This window comes from Haliaeetus albicilla, chromosome 22 (assembly GCF_947461875.1).
Source record: "Haliaeetus albicilla chromosome 22, bHalAlb1.1, whole genome shotgun sequence".
Classification (NCBI taxonomy): domain Eukaryota; kingdom Metazoa; phylum Chordata; class Aves; order Accipitriformes; family Accipitridae; genus Haliaeetus; species Haliaeetus albicilla.
The window spans coordinates 14,907,279-14,923,755 of record NC_091504.1 but is presented as its reverse complement, the minus strand read 5'-3'; the positions used below and the strand labels follow the sequence as shown (position 1 = coordinate 14,923,755).

Below are 16,477 nucleotides of genomic sequence, written 5' to 3'. Positions count from 1 at the left end.
GGAAAGCAGCAAGTCACAGTAATCTCTTTTCTGGATCGTGTTCAGGACCTGCATTAAACTCAGTATCTAAGACTCAAGTGCTTGTGAAAACAAGAGAAAACAGTGCCATTGCTATTAATTTGCATTGTGTTCCTGAATGAGACTGACCAATACCTTGGTAGTGAGGACAAGCTGATCCCTGGGAAGCTATTTTAAAGCTACACTCCAGACTCCAAATCATATAACTTAGCAGAGTGCAATTTGAAGTTGGACTATTCATGCATGTATGCAATGCAATGTGTGCATTGCAGTGTCTGATTCAGCACAACAGGAGAGAAGAGAGTTGAAAAGGCCAATGAAGATGTATTTTATTTAAAAAGTGAAATATTTTTATGTGAATCAGTTCAAACTGCACAGCCAAACCCTTACATGCTCAATGGAAGAGGATATTTTCCTCATTTCTTGTTAAGAATTTCTTTATTTGTTGCAGCCTCCAGAATTCCTTAAGTACTGACCAGTGGCTACTGACTAAATTCACCTTTTCCTTTCATTGTCTGCTGGCATTTACATCTCTGAATAATGCGAGGACATTCTGTGCCTATTTTATATTCTCAGATGAGTGCCTGGAGTACAACAAGGTAATAGTGAGTTGAGATTTACTTACTGTTTTCCTAACTGCACCAGAATTCTACTCTCCTTCTGCCTTAACACATACACCACCAGGGAATAATCAGCAGAAGGTAGAGGAAACAAGACAGAGCAACACACACTTACTGAAAGAACAGATAAGTAATCCATCTCCGAGCATCTATAGCCTGACTGATAGGTGCACACTGTTCATCCATTATTTGTCCATTTTTGAGCCAGAGAATCTTTTTTTCAATGGTGCCAAATTTGTCCCACCAAAGAATGTCAGAGACTGTATCTGAGGGAACGGGTTAATGAGCTGTAAGACCAGTCCCACCAAAAGTGGTCACTGAATGTTGTGTGGCAATAAAACACCCAGTGTTCAGATATTTCAATTTTTTGGCCACCTGAGACCACATGATCCTGGTTTCCTTTGGTGCTTTTGCAGTATTTGATTATTTATGTGAAAAGTGGAGAAGAGGTATTTCTGCATAAATTATTCTTATTTCCAGCTCATCAAACATGTTTTTACTCCATGCTTAAATGGCTATTGCTCACGTAAGCAATCCTGACATGCCTAAAGCTACAAGTGGATGGAGATCTTTTATCTGAACACCTTCATGAAATCCAAGTCCCAGGACATACAAAGGTAGCTCATCACAAATTTTTATACACATCATTTGGACACTCATTCAGAAAGCATGAACAATCCAACTTCAAATTCCACTCTGCTAAGTTGTAAGAGTTGGAGTCCATCCTGTTGCTTAATGAGAGTTTCCTAGAGCTCAAATTGGCCTCACTATCCTGAGGTATTGGTTATATTTATTCAGTCACAGTTTTCTGCAAGCCTGGCTCAGTAACGGTTAATTTTCTTTCCTGAGTTTCAGGGAGTGCCAAGTGACTAACTTTGTTTTGAGCTTCTTGCAAAAATTAAAAAATAGCCCAGACCCACTTTTATAAAGCCCTGCAGGACTGGGGGAAAGACCACTCAGCTGCTGGAGAGGTGCACAGACATACATGTAAAACAGAGAATACAAGTATTTCTACAGTTTAACATGATTTTATATTTCTTTCATAAACTTTCTTCTTCCACTCTCTCACACACACATACACACACAAACCTTTGAGGAACTGACTGGACATGACTTAAGAAGAGATAATTCAGCCAGTTTAAATTTTTGCAACCCCTTACCCCCCCCTAAATCTCCAAACAATGGACAGAATTCCTTCCTGAAACTCAGACCAAGAAAGCCTTCAGTGATGCTGGGAGTTGTAGTCTCCTGTGGGATGAAATCAGATCTAATTGATTGGATATAGTGAAGCTAGAAGGAGGATGTAATTGGCAGCAGACTCACCATCACATCTCTGAGTCTACAGCTCCCAGCATTTCTTGAAGCTTCACAGTTCTTTGATCCCGAAGGAAATAGTAGACAGTGTTCCAGCTCTGCTTGCAGCTGTAAAACTCCAAAGTGAGATTCTGCAAATATGACACTCAAGGAATAAATATCTCCTGTTTAGGTCACTGTTACTATATAGAAAATACTGTGGTCGCAAGTGTGCCAATGAGCAAGGCAACATCACCCTCAAAAAGGTGCAGCATGTGAGAAAACTATCTGGTTTGTTTGTCCTTTACAACTACACACACACAGGGATCCAAAGGGGAAGATCACCATAAGGTTAACTCCTAAGGTGTTATCTTTGAACCATCCTCCTGTCTGATGTGTAATTTGGTGTTGCCTTCTCTTAAGCTTCAGATCTTCACTTTCTATAAAAATTATTATAACTCTATGCTGATACAAGATCTGTCTTATGAGAGTAGAAGTGACTTCACAACTGCCCCCTAAGAATCTGATACCTATCTCACCAGAAAATGAGATTCTGTACTGTTCCCTATAGTTTGTTGTGCTTTGGGATGGAAAGAAATACTGTAACTGGAAAAACGGAAACACACAACAGGGAAAAAGGCCTGCCTGTGTATTCACAGGGGTTGATACAGTCAACTTTTAGAAAAAGTAGAACTATGGAACTATTGAACATGATGTGTTTGTGTTACTTCACTTTCCCATGCCACCCACACTGTTACACTGACAGGTAAATATTCATGTTTCTTTGGAATGCTTAAAAAGGAATTGTTCTTTCATTTCAAAAAGTAAAGAAATTTTCAGCTACTACTTCCATAAGCAGTTGCACAAAAATGGATTAAAAAAATCTGGGACATGGGAGTAGCTCGCTGGATTTAACACCATGAAAACAGGCAAGGAAGTACAGATTAATGCATCGTTTGTCATATCCAGAGGGTGATTCAGTTAATGATTTCATATATCTAGATGTATCTTCAGTGTCATGGGTAATGCTACACTAGGCAACCTGTCCAATTCAACACTGGAACTATGGATCCGTCTCAAGGAAGTAGGACATAAAAGCTTAGTATCTTTTTATTATTATTATTTACTTAGCCCAGCATGGCTGGAGAATTCGCAGCTTTTGAGTGTTCATTTGTTAAGGAAGTCTTTCATACTTTAATCCTTGCTTCTCCTTCAGGCACAGGAGAAAAGCCAAGAAGCACTCAGTAGCAAGCCTCACTTTACCATCCCCCTGTTAGCACTGCTGCCTCAGCCTTCCCATTTCCCAACTAGATGAAGTGCCGGTGTCACCTGTTCCACCTATGCCTTCTTCTGAGACCCCCCCAAACTTCACATCCTGCTCGGTGTGTGCAAACTTTCAAGGCTGTTTCTTGCTTCCACTAAATCATTTAATTGTTTTCTCTGTTATTCACCAGATTGGCTTCTGATACCTGCAGGCACTCTGTCATAAGTAAATAAAAAATGCTTGGGGAGTCTTGATTAAAATATTTTCCTATTTTATTATCCAGCAAACTCATTTCTTCTTCCAGTGAGGTAGCTGTATTTTAATTATAAATATGCTGTTTGTGCAAAGCCTCAGTATCTTGAGCAAGATCAGCTGCATTGCTGACATTCTTTTACAGCCTTTTAAAGAAACAACATTTTACTATAAAATCTACAGGGTGTTATTCTTTCTGAGACTGGGGAATTCTGCTGTACATAATCAGGCATCAAAGCAGCCATTGCCTATGCCATCCTTTAGCAAATAAACGGAGCCATGAAAAGGTAACCCTTCGGGGCTAAATTGGTCTTGGCAGAAGCGACATTTAGACTGCTGGGACGAAATTGCAAATAGTCCTTCTCTCACAAGAAGCAGTTTTAATACCAAAATAAGATGCTCTTAAAACATTTCCATCTACGTTGTCTCATTTTTAAGACCTTAGCAACACGTTGAACTTGTGAAAGAAAGGAAATCTGACCTTCAGGTCCATTTAGTTTAGGTTTATCTCAGTATTTTTAGTTTTCTGGGTTTGATTCACACCTAGTGAATTTGTTTTGTCTGAATTTGGTCCACTACCTGGTTTTATGGTGAATGAAGCATATTTATAAGGATCTAATAAATTCTCAGCCTGTTTTTCATGCCAAAATAGCAAATTTAAATGTGTGCATCCTTAATTCTTGTTCCCGAAGTTGATATTCATTCCACCCCTGTTCCCTACAGTGGATTCCCTATAAAGGAGAAGTGGCAATTTTTTCTTGTTACCAGTATGTATTTTAAAACTGAGGAAATGAAACTGTCACCAATAAAGTCAGAAAAGTTCAGATTATAAACACCACTCCATAATCCATCAGTTATACATCATAGAGAACTCAAACTCTTCCACTAAAAATTATGTTGGTTCTCTGGAAACTAGTTGATTTTTAAAATCCTTATTATGTGATAATGAATCAAAATGAAACAAAAAGTAATTTTCTCCTTTTATAACACACAACAGGCAGATCCAAAGTAACAGTAATGTGAGTCCAGTTGACTGCTACAGAATGCTAGTCTTTCAGGTTTTTTTTACTGTCTTTTTCTTGTCTTTTGTCTTTGAGGACTGCAGTCAGCTTAAGCTGACTTCAGTTTACAGTAACTAGCTTTATTTCCATCTATTGAGATCAATGATGGCCACAGGACTGAAACTAGTAAATCTATATCAAGTGTGGGTTATTCAAACCTATTTCTATGAAACGTTAATGAATTATGCACGAGATTTTTTACACATTAAGTGATGTGAAGACATGAGTGAGTGAAACTTTACACCTAGGCAAAAACACTAAATAAAAGTGAACCAATAAAAACCAAAGTTCTGCTCAGGCGAAGACAAAATTTAACAAAGTTAAGCATTTTCACTTGCAACCCTTCTTAAATATCCGTCTCTGTAACTGTTTTATTTTACACTATAAACATATATCTACATATAAACATACTTCTCATTCTGCAATGCAGATTTTTTATTTATTATTTAAGAGTAGAGGTTGATCATAAAGGTATGAAAATAACTGTGAATACTTGCAGATAAATAGTAACACTGTGGGATCCCAGCTAAAGTCTAGATTTAATCTGAAGTGTGACTTTTGCAGTTCCAACCATGGAGCCTACACATCAATTGCACTGGTTGTTCTGAACATACTCCACTCATTTTTTTTCCTCCTGGACTATTAGCTGTGCAGGTCATTTACAGCAATATTTCTGAAATAAGAGTTTCTTACGGGTGTTCAACATGTGATATCCTGCAAGTGGTTCTCAGAAGTGCCAAATGATCAAAACTTACAACTTTACTGGTGTCCCAAATCCCCCCATAGCTCTTTTTCAAAAAATTAACGGAGATTTTGAAAATCTGTCTTGACTTCATCATCATTTTTAAATACCTGCAGTGCTTAGAAAGTGTTCTAAACTCAGCACATGGAAGTGAAGTTCTAAATTATTTTAAAGTGTCAACTTTGAATGAATTCTGGGGAAAAAGTCTTGAACATAATTTTCTTGAAATAAAATTTTCTTGAATTAAAATTTTCTTGAATTAAAAGTTCCTCTAACTAAAGGATTTCAGAGGCCAGTTTTATTTAATGAGTAGTCTTTCATGCTGACAATATTCAAAGATAAATCAGGTTATAATAAATGATCCAGGATTTTTTATTTTTAAAACTCAAAAGGTGAAAATGAAAAGTAGCTTTTTAAGGAAGGGCTTTGATTTAAATTTTACCAAGAACTGACCAAAGGATAATGGAATGAAGCCAGAGAGTACAATTCTGAAATCCCACTACAATCAATATGCTTAATTCAGGAATAGATTTAGGAATTTAGGGTTTGGGAAGCAAACTCAGTGAGAAACAAAATTCAATTCCTATACTCATACTTTGTTTTCCATAGTTCTATGGATTCACATTGGGGTTATTTTTGTGTGAAAGTATTGTTTCTTCAAGTACATGAGAATCTGCCTCCATGCAGACAACAGAGCTGTAAACTATTACGTTCAACCTTGGTGCATCTATAATGTTTGTGACATGAACTTTCAGGTTTGGCGTGGTAATATTAAGCAGTTATGAGGATTACTTTGTTGAAAGTCAAGTTTACTGAAGTAAACAAATAATACTTTTTTTTTTTTTGTGGTTCTAACCAAATTAAAAAACTCAAAACTTTAATATTCTTCAGCTTTGTACATGGATATATGTCAATAGCAGTAGTGTGATGTTCTTCAGAATTACCCATGAATACCAGTGAAGACTACTAAGACAACTGATAGGAATGAATCCCTTATTAACAATATAATATAAATAGCAGCAGTTATCTGTCTGCTATTTTGGTTCTGCAGGGATGTTCTAAAGACAGTAAATGTGTTTAAGAGAGAAATTACACAGATAAAAGCCACAGAGATCATTGCTTTACTCCTACACATTCATACTATAATAACAAAAGGCTTGAGGCACAGAGGGAGGAAGAGCAATAACATGATTTGTAATGCATAGTTAATTTTTCCAAAAGTCCTTCCTCTGACAGCTTATTTGAAGAAGGATAAGAGGAAAAGAAAAGCTGAAAAAAAAATTAAATCTGATATGTAGTAGCTATGATACTACAGGATCAAAAAAAAAAAATCATGAAAATAACGGTCTGTCCTATCCTAATGATAATATTAAGTACATTAGGTAATTTTTATAGTGGGAAAGTTTGCAAAGCTTCCGAGGCTATGGAAGGTGATCCTGTGAAAACTTCACCTTCCCTTGCAAGGGACGTACTACAGTGGGGGAGAAAGATCTGAAGCTCAGCACTGCTGGTTCTCCTTTTCACAAGTGATGGTTATGATTGCAATTCCTGGAAAAAAAGGTAGGAGTGGGAGCTGAACATCCCGATATGGCAAAAGTCTTGTGTGTGCACACACTATTAAATATGAATTGAAGTGAGCTTCATTACTAATCCTTCTTTGACTGTCAGTCAGTCTCAAATGCTTTTGCTTTATGTGAAGGCTGCTCAGAGTGTTCTGTTCAGAGCAGGCATTAGTGAGGGTTTGCCTTTGGGTTTGCCCAATCTGCATGAAAACCTTATGAAACCGATTTTCTTCTGACAGTGCAAGTGTGGCAATTACCAGGGAACACTATTTCTTTTCAGTTTGACACACGTCTGGTTTGGAAACCTCTGACAATTATGCACAAGACTTTAATAATACAAATGCCACGCAGTCTAGTAGTACAGAGGCAGGAAGAGAAGGAAAGGAGAATAAAAAACAAGAATGGAATGTGTGCAAGTACAGCTATGGAATTACTTCTTGATTTTTTTTCTCTTGCTTAATAACTGTCTCTTAAAAAGGATTTGTTCTGGCAAAAAAAAAAATAGAAAAAGATCACTTTCTAATAGAAACAACTTATAGCCCAGCTAATTTTGGAAAAACAAATCAACTTCAATCCAGAATGATTGCTAAAAATTCTTTAAAATTACAGCAGTTAAGAAACAGATCAAATAAAAATAACTCCTGCAAAAAATAGTTATTACATCACTGGGACTTTTTTCATTTAACCAGTACAATTCAAAAGGCCTTTAGACCTCACTCTGTAATTGGAAAGAATAGTGTAAATCTAGTATGACACCAGTTGAAAGACAGAAAAACGCACGTTTATTTCAGCACTAAAACCACGTCTTAATTATGTATTCAGAGACCTGAACTGGGTCTTCTGTGTTCTCATGCAGCTTTCTACATCATCACAGCTAAGAGTATTTGTAGCTGATTCAGACATATGTTTAAGAGTTATAACCAGCAGTATACCAAAGGAAACAAAACCATCTAATAAAAAGTATTAAAACTGAAAATGAAATTCAGCACACAGAAGAATGCCAACAGCAATGTGTGAAAAAAATGAAATTAGGTTCGTGCTAAGAACAGTTATTACAAATAAATGTGGTCAGGAATATAACAGCTTTTTCAGTCAACGTTAAATGAGATAAATGGACACCTTAAGGAAAAACAAACATGCATTTTTAGATGCTGAATCACATTGCAGAACACTGTGAAATTTTTTTCCGACGTGACCCACATACTACTCAGTGTGCAGCCTGCTAGGACAGTCCACCTGGTTTGCGGTCCACTCCCAGCAGCAAGGCACATTGCTGTGTGCAGACTGCCTGAATTACTCTGACTGCAGTAGTAGGGCCTATTATTGCACATGACTGCACAGTTTTTCTGCAAATGTACATGAAGCAATGCTCCTGGAATAGTGAGGAAGCCCTGCCCTTAAACAAACTGAAAGTCCTCACCGACCAAAAAGGTTACAAACAATTTCTTATTATTGTTGATGTATGAAAGCCTTGCTGCAAACTTTTGACAAAATCAGATTTGTCCTGACTTGTTTGAGAAGCCTTAAAAACTACCTAGTGAAAAAGCAAGCAAGATTACTGAAGGAAGAAGTGGAAGAAGCCTTTCAAGCAAATCTCCTAAGTGTTAACCTCTTTGGCTTCGGACAGCATTTTTAGAAAGCAAGCCAAACCCTCATTTCCTATAATCAGTTTATGCTGCAGTCATGCTTTATTCAGAAGTTAAGCATGACAGCATGACTCCGTAGATAGTTTCTATTACAAAAGGCAAGTTTTCTTACCACATATAAGGTTTCCAGTAAAACTCAAACTAATAAATATGCCTAAATGAGATAAAAGGAAATAAATATTTCACAGTAGAACTTTTCATATGTATTTGCCATTGTAGATGCCATGAAAGGACATGAGCTTAGAGGTCTTTAGGAAAAAAAAGAAAAAAACCAAAAAAGAAAAAAACAGATTTACAGTTACAGGACAGCCACTGGCTGCATTTTCAAAGAAAAGTCAGAGATTTGAATACATAATTCTCTTAGACTTCTTTTACAATTTCATCCATTGGTTCAAGAATAGAACTGGCAATCTTATTTCATTCTCAAGTTTATCATTCATTGCACAATACTGAACCAGCAATTTAACATCTTGATGCTTGAATGTAAAATGTTAAATCGCTTGAGGGTATAACAAAGTAGTGTAATCTTTGTCTATCTGCATGCAACAGATTTCAGGTCTCCTGAAAACATTTACAGTTTTAATGTTAATTTAACATGATGTAGCCACCATTTGTTTCCAGGTTGACAGAACCTATTGATTCTGGTAAATCAGAAAAGCTCTGCTTTTCTTACATTGGTTAGATACAAGTATTCTGCATATCATTGGTCTCTACATTAGGTACAATGTGTGTGTGTGTCTGGGGTATTTTGACCAAAACCAAATCATGATATCACTGCAGCACTTTGCAAAATTGAATCATAAATATTGCAATTTAATACTATGTAAATCAATGCAGTCAAGTATACAAAACCCAACTGGAAAAGCTGTTTTACATGTCCAAGGAGAAACTTGCCTAAACTTACACAGTAAATAAATGTTTGTAAAAAGAAAAAGAAAAAAAAATAGACTTTGCAGTGCCGTGCTTTTTTGGCACATTGTTGGAAGAGGGATGCTTCTGCTCACAGACATGTGGCTACTCTTGTGTTCCAGGGAACTGTAACCCTGTACATGAGGTACCACACATGATGTCTGATGCCTGAGGAGTTAATCAAATTCTGTCTTAGCGTTCCCAACCAAGCAGCAGCCTTCGCTGCCTGTAGTGGATAAAGAGAACATTGCTGAGACTGGAGGCTCTACTTACCAAGTCTAATTACATTTCTATTCTAAACCATTCCTAATGCGTTTCAAAATCCAGAAATATTCTGGCCTCTTCAGCCTTTCAGAAACTGTCATGAAAGTAATCGATAGAAGAGAAGAAATGTTTGGGCCTACATATTCATGTTTCATCATGTCTTGTATCATGAAAGTAGAATTTTGTTTCACTGGGAAAACAAAATGCAGTCTTGTGTCTGGAGGTGGACAAGCTCCTTTCAAACAATGTCTGCAGAAAAAAAGATTGATATGGTATGTCTTTTCACGCCTGGTCTCTCTCCAGATCACTATAAGAAATGAATAAAGTGCTAAAGAGGGCCAGGAGAGGAATAACACAGAGCCACAAAAAGTAGGTTCTACCAAAATTATGAAAATAATTTATGGGTGGTTCTATGCATTATCTATTTTTCTTTACCTCTATCAGTAATAGGGAATAAAAATCATGAGAAAGGATCCACAGACATAAAGTATTATCTTCCTTTTCAGAATGTCTTAAATAAAGGCAAGCTGGTGTTAGAACTTTGGGGGGAAGAAAGGCAAATATTTAGGACAGAAGTCAATGCATTGCAGCCCACAGGCTGAATTCTGCATTTTCAGAGCTCAATACAAGAATGGCGGAGGGATGCAAAATTTATTTTAAATGGCCTTCGCCCTTCCTTAGAATTTAGTATAGTTTAAAATTGCCCCACCTTATACACAGCCACTCCAGTGCCCATGAGATGAGACTAGCTAGTGACCAACCATGAAGTAGCTACATTCCTTCCTCTTGGCCACAGACACATCTGTCATATCATCCTACCCACTGCTGGCATTATATGAATAGAATTGTTTCTACCTGCCACATCTAGCTATATTCTGTTTTCAACAGACTTCATGTTATGCATGGCAAATCCTTCTACGCTCCATGATGCTTAGTGAACCCCTTCATTCAAAATACAGGTCATTAGTTATTTGTTTTACTGGATGGAACACACTTTTCAGTGAATATATTGGACCCACTTCATACCTGGGGACAGCTAATATGAACTCAGTCCATGTTCCTTTTTTCCCCTAACCTGAGAAAAAACTTGTAATAGTGTAGAAAATGATACTACTTTGATTTTGAGTTGAACTCCTGCAAAAATTCTCCCACAGAGTTGGCTTACATCTTGGAAGCCTTTGAACATATTGTCTTAGATGCCAGCTTAGAAAAGCAAATGAATAAGTGATCACACATTCAGACAGGTTCAACAACAGCACCACCAAAGGCAGCATCCTAGTACTTCCCTGGGCAAAATTCTCGTGTTGTCTTTGAGCCAATATTCATTACCCTTTTGTCTTTCCTTGACTTTTCATTTTCATTACCTAGAGAGAGAAATGTAAGGTTCCCATAGCTTCAGGTAACTACACTAATGTCTCAGCAAAGTCATGGCTGTAGAAGCAAAGCCTTGTTATAAACTGTTAAATATTACATAGAGATAGCTTTACTGTTAAGCAGAAAACATCTACAAATAGACTATTAGTGTATTTTAGCTGTTATCTGGTGCGTGATTGCCTGTCCCCAGCATTTTCCATTGGCTTGCTTTCTGTATCTCTAGCCCTAAATTTGAAATACAGTCTCTCTGTGGCTAGAATAAAGCTCTGCATTTCACAAAGTAGTTCTTAAAATATGTTCAGATAACGAACATCTACTAAGAAACAGGGTTCCCTATATATTTTTGTATCTTCTGACTGTGACTGCAAGCTCTCACTGAAAATTTTTTTTTTTTTTAATGTCTTTAGAGCTTTTATAAGGGCTCACTCCTTTGTGGATTCTCCTCTTTCACTTCAGAGGTTTCTTCCCACTTCTAGGTGCCTACTTTCACAAAAGCTGCAGGACATAACTGTCTTTCAGGATTCTACACTTCTCCCATAGCTGTAAGAAGTGGTGCAAGAGTTCAAAGCCATTTTATGGACCCACAAAGATAGGAGGATTGTCAATGAGGAAATGAGTAAAAAACACTGCTTCAGAATTACCCAAGACCTCCTCATTTAGCTGTACTTTCTACACAGAAATGCTTGTAACTGCAATATTTTACAAGAAAAAGAAAGCATTACACAACACTAATACATGTTCACACAACTGTTTATGCCAGAAGTGGTTACACAGCCACTTTGAAGACTACTTAACTCAGGGAGCAGAACAACATTACATAGCTTTAGGGCCACCTCTCAGCACAGATAACATACACTCAAATAAGCGCAGTGAGAAATTGTGGCCCTATTACAGCCAGAAGGATTTTTGCCACTGATTTTCAAGAAAACATGTCTTCATTCATGGTATTTACTCTATAAGCGACTCACTGGTTTACATGCTTTTGTAATATAACTGTGGATTTTGAAGAAATAAGTGCAACTTCCAAGTTTGGTCATGGCCAATCATCAATCAGCAAAAGAACAAAGCTTGTCTCTCCTCGTGACAGATTTAGGCAGAACGGGGAAACTTGAAGCAAAATGTACCATCAAAAGCCTGTTCCTTTCTGGCCACCTCATCTAAATGAGCCTAAACTCCCTGAAGTTTTCCTAGGCATTCCTATGACCTTGCTATCCCAAGCAGCTTGGTAGCTATCTCCTTTCAAAATCAAAATTCAAGGAAATAGGCAGGGGTCCCAACCCGAGACATTTGACACTGATACTGGCAAAGTCGAGATCAAAATAAAACAGGCAGTTGTGGTCACTTTCTTTATGGCATCATTGGATTCAGATAAGAGTGAGGAGTGGAGTGATCCACCTTTTAGACGGTAAGTTCATGGTTGTAAAACTGCTCCAACTGAGTGGGATTTAAATCTACATTCCCTACTCAGCAAGGTGCATCCCAGCTTCTGCTAGGATGGTTCCCACCCAGATTCACATCCTAATGAACTTGTGCTGTGGAGCAGAAGAAAATTCAAGATTTATTAGTCTAGAAAGACAAAGGAAGAGAAAGTATCTCTTTAGCTTAATAGTTAAGGTACTCAGCTGGGAGGGAGAAGTCCTGCTTTTGATCCTCACTTTGTTTCTATATTTTTTCAGTTATTCATTTCATGCACAGCAGGAACAAAAGCCCAAGTTCTCCCCCCTCCCAGGCACATGCTTTAGGTTGGAAAAAAATCATATTACAGCATTTTTTTCAGATGAACATCTACAACAGTAACTAAATTTGTGGGTGCATTACCTTAAAGGAGTAAAAACCTTACAAAAATATTGAAACTGAGAACATTTTTATAATTAGCTGCCAAGACTAGAGGGAGGGAACACAAAGAATAACACTCAGAATTAAAGCCCTTCTTTTACTATTGTTCATTTAGCAATTTTGCAATTCTAATTCTTTACTCCTTTTGTAAACATGACAGTGATATCTTTAAATCCTGTTTTACTAATTTATATACAGAAGCCAATGCAAAAGGCACCTCTATAGCACCTTTCATCTGAAAACTCAGTATACTCTACAAAAAGCAATTAAACTTCATAACACTTAACTCCTCTAATGTGTTAACAGCTCATTTTACAGCTGGTGAAACCAAGGCAGAGAGAAGTTGAGTCACGTACCCAAGGTCACATAATAAATCTATCCTGTAACTCCAAAATGTGTCTTTGCATCTTTAAAGTCCACAAAATATTTATAGGGGCTGGTTATAAAGAAAAATGAGCTTCCTGAGATTCACAGTTAATTTTTAAAGTTGTTGGCATCAGGATAGTATAAATATGCTTTTCTTGATAAAATATTTGTTATAAAACCACGCTCAATATTACTTTTCTGAATCTTTTCTGCTTTGAAAATGAGAAGTAAAAAAACCTGTTTCTGCACTATACTAGCATCAGGTCACTCACACTGGGACATAGCACACTGGTATTATAAAACCTATAATCTAGTCAGTATGCAAGAATGAGGACTGCTTCAGGACCTGCCAAAAGCCTTTTTGAACAACTGAACAATCAATGTTTTATCAATGGGGTTTTTTGCTACATATTTGCTACAATGGTTATTTTTCCCTACCCAATTCCGGTACATGTGCCTACGTGTAAGCCTGCACATGCATGCTGAAAGAAAACTGTTTTAAAGAGGTTAAAACATTAGATAAAGAGGCTGGCTTTCACTGTTAGCATTTAACTCCTAGGCATACATAAGAAATTCTCAGGCAAAACCCTGCAAACCATTATTTGATCAGGACAAATACAAACAGCAGCTCTCCCACACTGTCCCTGCCAGACAAAACGCATGCAATCAGCTATTCGTCATATGTTTGCCAGCTTTCTTCTTTACTTTGCTGACAAGGATTTACAGATCCAAGCCTGGTTTGTTGTCTTTAAGCTGTATCCAGAGAACAGTTGAGATGTCCCTAGAAAGGGACTAAGGACTAAATTAGCTAAAGCAACTTTAATGTAACCCAATTTACAGAATTAATATTTTTACTTACTGTGTGATCCTCCATAAGAAACAAATAAAAAGTTGAAAATTTTACATATAACATGGCATAAACAAGAGGAAAAATCAATCTCACAGATGTGTCATAGGCACAGTCCCTGTGAGGCTGATTTCTTCCTTGCTTAGTTTTTACAGCGGGGATGTTGTTTATATGCAACAGTAATAGAATTTACTCTTTTGTGAGGACATCAGTCTTTATGTGTTTGGAGATCTGAGTAACATATCTAATGTCTGACAAAATTCAGAGACCCAGGACCATTGCTGGCAGTGGGAAAATGTGTGAGCAAGAAAAAGTAAAAAGAAACCAAGGAAGTGGCTTGAGCTTGTTGTGGCCTTTTTCACTTAGCCATACAAAAGAGAAAAATGGCATGAAAAATCAGGCAATGCAAATATCTGAAAATTTTGGTCATTATTTACATAACTGCATCACCAATGTTATTCTTCTAAACAGAAGTCATTATTTACCTTGTAATTGATCACCAGAGATCTTGGTTACATAAGACAAATTGCTGAAGCTTAACTAAGATCAAATTAAAAGTACAAACTTATAATTTTACTCTATCCTTCCATAAGATTAGCTTAGTTTTTAATTTTTCTATGCAAATTAAACTAATTTAAATGTGAAATAGTCAGACAAATGTATCTATATTAGGAGCTGGACATAATTATGCTGAATTTAAATTACACAAGCTAATGTGACTTTTCATATATAGACAAGGTCTAAGTCATAAGATACAGAAGCTCGGTCCCCTAACCAGCTGACTTGCAGTGCTTATGATGTAAAAATCTATATAAATAAACACCTGTGTGGCTATTCACAATGCCTTTTCTGCAACTGTTTTTCTCAATTATTGATAACAGATCAATGAGAAATTAGCAATACAGATTGCATTTCCCTCCTGGTTTTATTCAACTTATATAATACTGTTTTGTGGCATTCAGTGAATATTAACAAACTAAAAGGACAAGCCACATTTAGAAGTGGAAAAAGCTCTTCCAAGGAGAAATAGATACAACTTCTTGATTATTCAGATTACAGATGTCTAAATGAAACAACTCACCCCAAAATCAAAGCAGAACTTAGCAGGTTCTCTTTGTAACACATTATAGGTCTATCAGCAATTGTAACTGCACATCCTGTACTGAAATTAGAATAGGCCATTATCTACATTCGGTGATTTGCTTAAAACAGAAGACACCTGTATGCTATAGAAAAGCATTCACTCATCGATTAAAAAAAGATACAGGTGGAGATGGGTAAAACATACAAAGCCTAATTTTACAGCACAGACAAGAGCAATTTCAGTTCATCGAAGAGGAAACACCTCTTTAAAGACAAAATTAAGGATTTAAGAGCAATGTCCAGTTGCACAGTCATTATACAAAAAATGTCATGACATGATAAACAGCAACTGCTTTTGGTAATCCTCCCTGTTGAGGGGCCAGTACAAGGGGGATGCAGAACTGAAGCCTAACCTTGGAAGATGAATGTGGTGCTCATGGGAATTTCACTGCCTTGCATAAAGATCCTGTTCAGATCTAGAGAGAAGGAGAAAATTCAGAATGCAACAAAAGCCTCCTAGCAATACTGGGGGGAGAGAAAAAGAGGGAAAATAAACAAAAAACAGTGCAAGGAATTAAAAACCTACTCGTCATGAAGGCAAGAGGAGCTGAGCTGTACGGAAAGCTACAAGTACAAGACTTCTGCAGAGAAGCCTTACGTGGCATAGATTCAAGGAAAATGGATGCATCTAGCCAGGGCACAGCAAAAGTCAAATCTAGGCTGATACAATCATATATTCAAAGCACCAATGCTGATTAACATACTACCATTGTAGTTGATCTACATATTTGGCACTATCTTAAATCAAAATCTAGATTTTTGAAGGGGGTAAATAAACCCTGTTTACATAAAAGCCAAGATCTTAAAAAATGAAATTTAGTTAAGCTCCCCTTAAACCCCTGATACTCAGTCTCAAAACTGAAATGAGTTGCTGGACTGCTGCAGAATGCCTTTAGCTTCCTGAGCATGGTTCATACCTTTAAGCAAGGCCAAATAAATGCCAGCAATAACAACAATCAAACTTTAGCAAAAGCATGCACTGGAAGACACTTATATAGGAAATCACAGAGGACAAAATCCTATATTGAGAACAACAATGTGGTATTTTTTGGCAGGGCTATTGCTGTATTTCTTAGTGGCACTGGCCCCAGAAAACAATGTCAGAACCTGAAATTTAGAATTTTCATTGTCTGTAAAATCACAGGGTAAATACCTAACCTTCAGCAACCCAACGTATTTTCAGGCCCATAAAGCATTAGTGAACTTCCTAGCCTTTAGAGGAACAGATCCTATTCTTCATTTTGCCCTAAGGCATTATTCAACAGAAACGGGTCCACCTC

The 16,477-nt window shown here is 37.0% G+C and overlaps 1 protein-coding gene across 1 annotated transcript in view; it reads left to right on the top strand.

Annotated features, from left to right (window-relative positions):
* The window catches only part of SHISA9 (shisa family member 9), a 197,036-nt gene that overhangs the window by 177,424 nt on the left and 3,135 nt on the right, over positions 1-16,477 (top strand). The gene's annotated exons all lie outside the window — the stretch shown is intronic.